Source organism: Pseudopipra pipra, chromosome W, assembly GCF_036250125.1.
Source record: "Pseudopipra pipra isolate bDixPip1 chromosome W, bDixPip1.hap1, whole genome shotgun sequence".
NCBI classification, from domain to species: domain Eukaryota; kingdom Metazoa; phylum Chordata; class Aves; order Passeriformes; family Pipridae; genus Pseudopipra; species Pseudopipra pipra.
Window position 1 is genome coordinate 9,128,329 of NC_087580.1, and position 5,318 is coordinate 9,133,646.

The 5,318-nt window shown below is 58.3% G+C and overlaps 1 long non-coding RNA gene across 1 annotated transcript; it reads right to left on the bottom strand.

Moving 5' to 3' along the window:
* Positions 1-3,413: 3,413 nt before the first annotated feature.
* Positions 3,414-4,661, bottom strand: LOC135405819 (uncharacterized). The gene is made up of 4 exons (XR_010426026.1): positions 4,467-4,661; positions 4,327-4,347; positions 3,568-3,603; positions 3,414-3,449 (listed from the first exon to the last, which is right to left on the bottom strand). It is a non-coding gene; the product is annotated as an uncharacterized LOC135405819 (long non-coding RNA).
* Between the last annotated feature and the right edge of the window lie 657 nt (positions 4,662-5,318).

The following is a 5,318-nucleotide window of genomic DNA, read 5'->3' on the forward strand; positions in this document are numbered from 1 at the left end:
AACAACAACAAGCTTTCAGGCAAATCAAGCAAGAAATTGCACATGCCGTGGCTCTTGGACCAGTCAGAACGGGACCAGATGTAAAGAATGTGCTCTACACTGCAGCTGGAGACAAAGGTCCCTCCTGGAGCCTCTGGCCAAAGGTGCCTGGTGAGACGTGAGGGCGACCACTGGGTTTCTGGAGCCGAAGCTACAGAGGTTCTGAGGCCAATTACACCCCTGTGGAGAAGGAAATCTTAGCAGCCTATGAAGGTGATGGTTTCAGTCTAGGCCTTCCTGGAAACCAGCTTGTAACCAGGAAGGAACTAGGAAGGTGACCAAGGAAGTATTCCATGCTATTCCTTTACGTAACCTAGGGTATAAATAAGGCATTGATAAGAGAGTTCACGCTCTTCTCTTCCGGCGAGGTTGGAGAACGGTGGTCCTGTCTGGGCCTGGCTTATCTGGAGCTGAGGCCTACAGTAACTGCTGTTATCAGCCATGCGTGAGGGGGGAGTGCTGGGCTGTGTCCAGACGTACTGCTTTCTTTCAAGGGAAGTGGTGAGCTCTTGCCAATTCTTCAGCTTTGCTGGGTTTTTAGACTGTGTAGATCTGTTTTATTATTTGTCCCTTTTCACCCTATTTTATCCTTTTCCCTTCTCCCTTTCCCCCTCTTCCCTTCGACTTCGGGAAGCTATTTGGGATCATAGATTCATATATATAATTCTCATTGTATATCTCTGTTTTATACATTATATATATATATATATTTTTGCTAGAACTTTGGCTGCCTGGTTTTTTGGTTTTTTTTCCTTCCCTCTCTGGGAAGGAGACCCTGTTGTCGAGTTTCGGAGATTTGGCAGGAAGCCAACTCCAAACTTGCACACATCACCTCCCTGCAAATGTATTCCTGTGATTTATTCTCATCATCAGATATTTCTACCCTCTCTCTAGTCTGAACTTACCCTTTTTTAGTTTAACCATCAAAGCCCCTGTCCTACTGTGACAGGCCCTACTGAACCCTTTGCCCACATGTCTCTAAAAAGCTGCCTTGAAGTACTGGAAGGCCCCAAGGAGGTCTCCCCACAGCCTTTTCTTCTGCAGGCTGAAGAGCCCCCACTCTCTCAGCCTGTCTCCATGCGAGAGGTGCTGCAGCCCTGGGGTCCCCTTGGTGGCCTCCTCTGGAAGTGCCCCAAGAGGTGCGTGTCTTTGCTGTGCTGAGGAGCCCATGGAGCTGCAGGAGGTGCCAGGGCTGGCAGGGGAATCCCCCCAAGCCATTGCCATTGCGGGCGGGTGCGTTGCAGACAGCCAGAGGAGCCCAGAGCTGGAGGCAGCACTGCAGGAGGGGTCTCAGCTGAGCGGAGCAGAGGGGCAGAACCCCCCTCCCCTGCTGCCCACGCTGTGGGATGAGCCCAGGACATGGGGGCGTTGTGGGCTGTGAGCTCCCATTGCTGGCTCCCATCCTGCTTTTCATCCCCCACTATCCCCATGGCCTTGGATGCAGGGCTGCTCTCCATCCCTTCAGCCCCGAGCCTGGCCCTTGACATCTGGGGGCATTTGACACCCGCTGGCTCCTTTGATCCCCTTTCCCATCCCTCCCAGAGCACAGGTGTAACAGGGAAGGGACTAAACCAAAGGGAAAAACACAGGTTCGCGAGATTCTGGAACGTGAATAAACCAAACATCGTTGCTAGTTGGCAAAAATAATAGCTATTTATTAGGAAAAGGTGGCAAACAAGGAAAAGGGAGAAAAAAAAACAGGCGCCTGAGAGAAAAGGACTGGGGCGGAGGAAAAAGTGCATAGAAGACCCTAGGAAGAAGGCTTTCCCCCCCATACTCACCCAGGTGTCACCTGTAAACAAGTCTTACCCACTCTAACCTATAATGAAGTCCCTCTGCAGCAGCTGCGGGTTCATGGGGGGGGGCAGGCTCCCACTTCAAGCAGGCATCCCCGCTGAAAACAACTTGGTCCATTGTGAAGAGCCAGCCCCCCCAAGAAGCGTCTCTGCTTTTATAAAGTTTTTTGAGAGCACCTGCCCCGGAGAGGTGTGGCCAGCACCGCCCCGTCAGGGCTCTGAATCCCACCCCTTCTGTTGTGTAAGTGCACCCCTCCTGCGCGTGCGTGAGCACCTTGGAAAGTCCCCCACGCAGGTGCAGTGATTTGGGAGGGGTCTTCCCAATTGAGTCTGGGGGATGGCCTTCAGCACCATCATCATCACTTTGTCCTCCAACTGCCCCTGATGAGCAACTGACCAATCACAACGGACCAATTAAAACAGTTTACACAGAAGCTCTCCCTCCAAGGCCAAGTTCACTGCTTTATCAGAAGACTTCGCAGGAGAAATTATAAACTAACTGCAGGTGGCTAGGGCCAAACACAGGCCAAAAAATAACATCCCAACTTCGTCCGAGTACAACAGGGAAGGACTGAGGGGCCTTGACTGATTGTCCCTGATCCTCCCCTGCCCCGACACCAAGCTGTGCTCCTTGGGGATGGTGCTTGGACAGCCCCAGTCAGACCCTGTTTCCCGCTCTGCCCCCAAACCACCGGGTGCCCCAGGGGACGTGGGAACACACATGGACACGGGAAGGCACCCGTGGATGTGGGAACACACCCACCCAGACAGACACAGAGCACTTGTTTTGCTGCAGGGGTTTATTGATTCTTGCAGGGAAATTGTCAGGGCACCCAGGGGATCAGGGGGGTCCTCCAGGGATGATCATCTCCTCATGCCGCTGGAGGGGACCAGGACACGGGTGTCACCACCACTTCCAGTCCTGAAAGACAGAGCCCCAAACGTCACCCTCGGTGTCCACAGGGACATGGCAGGGGCCTTGTCCCCACCCCGTCTGTCTGCAGGGAGCTGGGGCAGGAGAAGGGAATTGGATGCTGAGATCCATGTGGCCCCCAGAGCCCCTGAGCCCGGGATGCTCTGACACCTCCCTGAGCCCCTCCCTGCCCTCCCGGTGAGCCTGGGGGTCTGCAGAGCCCCCAGTGCAAGGCAAGGCTTGGGGGCAGCTGTGTCCAGCTGCCCCGGGACACGGAGCAGGGACAGCCCCCTGCATGTCCCTCTGCTGTCCCCAAGCTCTGCCCACTGCAGAGGGCTCAGGGACCCCCCAGGGCCCTGCCAGGCTCCTCTGGGGGGCTGAGGAGCCTCCCATATTTCTCACCTGGACATGCAGAGAGGCAGCCGAGCGTCACTGGCGCATCAGCTCCACCTGGTCAGCCACGGGGGGCTGGGGACAAAGGCAGGGTTAGAGACACACTGGGGTGACCTGGGACACACTGGGCTGTACTGGGACACACTGGGCTTTACTGGGACACACTGGGATACTGGGGCACACTAGGGTGGACTGGGACACACTGGGATGCCAGAGAGGGTCGTGGCCATGAGAGGGGAGGGTCTGGGCCCAGCAGAACTCGGGGTACCCACCTCAGACCTCTTCACTCGATGGACATCCATGCCTCCCTGGAGAGAGAGCGGGAGGTGTCACTGGTCATTGGGGTGTCCCCAGGCCCAGGAGGGATGGGGGGACTACATTTCCCCCCATTTCCCACACTGGGGACATCCCAGCTCCAGGACTTACCCCGACACATCCACCTCCTCCTTGTCCCGAGATTGGCTGGGGAAGGAGAGCAAAGGTTGAAGTAGGATTGCCCCTGTGGGGTTGGGGGGGGGACACGGGTGTCCCCAGACCCCCCAGCCCATGGTTGGCCCCTGGTCTGAGGGGGAAAATCTCTCCTGCTCCCCCAGCCCCACTGTACCCAGTTTCCCCTGGGATCCCTGTTCCTGCAGGGCCCAGGGTGGGGATGGAGACATGGAGAGCCAGGGGAATTCAGGGCCTGCAGGAGGGTGGGGGGAGGAAGAGGGGACCCAAAGAGGGTGAAGTGGGGGGAATTGGGGATCCCACAGGATGGGCATTGGGGTGTGGAAGGGATGGGACTGTGGGGGATGCGGGTGAGAAGGAAGGGATTGCAGTGGAGGGGACCCAGGGAATGAAGCAGGGTAGGGGTGGGGGCAGGAGAAATGGGGAAGGGGAGAAAACTGGAAGGGGCTGGGAGAGTCTTTGGGACTGAGGTGTCAAGGAAGGGGATTTCTGGACACGAGTGTCATGGGCAATGGGAAAGGGGAAGGATTAGAGGAGAAAGAAGGGAAGAAATGGTGTGGGAATGATGGCCTGTGTGTGTGTGGTGGGGTGGACTGGGGTGTGTGGGAATAGAGTGGGGGCCCTGAGGAAGGGCCTCCCCGGGGCACACTGGGGTGGACTGGGGAGCACTGGGATGGCCTGGAGGGTGGTGGCCACCAGAGGGGAGGGTCTGGGCCCAGCACAAGCCCTGGTACCCACCGGGCCGCCGATCCCGCCTGCCTGTAGAGAGACAAGGAGACGTCACTGGTCACTGGGGTGTCCCCAGTGCCAGGAAGGGATGGGGGGCCCAAAGTTCCCCCCACTTCCCACATTGGGTGCCCCCCAACTCCCAGACTTACCTCCCCACATTGGACGCCGCCGGCCTGAACGGGCTGCAGGAGGAGAGCAAAGGCTTGGTTGGGGTTGGCCTTGTGGGGCTGGGGGGGACACGGGTGTCCCCACCCCCTCCAGCCCCGGCTGCCCCCCGGGCTGAGCGGGGCTCTTTGGGATTGCGGCTCCCAGGCAAGTTGGGGACACCAGTGCAGGGGGAAAGGCAAGGCACTGAGGGCAAAGCCTGGAGGAAAGGCCCTGGGAATGGGCATGGCAGGGCATTTCCCAGTTGGTGCCAGTTCAGCCTGGCCAGGCCTTGTCCCACTTGAGCCCAGGGTGGAGCTTGGGCCTGTTTGTCCTCCTTGGACTCCAGTGGGGCTTGGCCCAGTTCCACCCAGTTTGGGTTGGGCCTTTGCCTTGTCTGGGAAAGAGAGGAGATGGTGGGGAGATGCCCCAGGGGACCAAGAGGATGGGATGGGGAGGCCCAAAAAGGTGGGATTTGGGGTCAGAAAGAGCAGGAAGCGTTGGGACTGTGCCAGGACGGAGCCGGGTACAAGCATCCCTTGAGGAAGCGGAGCTGCAGCAGCAGGAGTTGAATTGTGGGAAGGGGAAGGAGAGAGGGAATTGTGGCCAGAAGAAAGTGGCCTGGCCGGGGGCTGGGGGTGCTGGGGAGTGCTGGGGGAGCCCCTGGATCGGGAAGGGGCCCATCCCTGAGCCCATGGCCGTGGCATGGGGGCCTCACCTTGGCATCTGCCGGGGGGCTCAGCAGGATGGTGAAGAGCAGGGCCACGCTGAGCACAGCGACCTTCATCTTCCTCTGGGCCTGGGCAGCGCTGGCTGAGGCTGCACAAGGGCAGGAGCACATTTATCCCTGCCGGGAC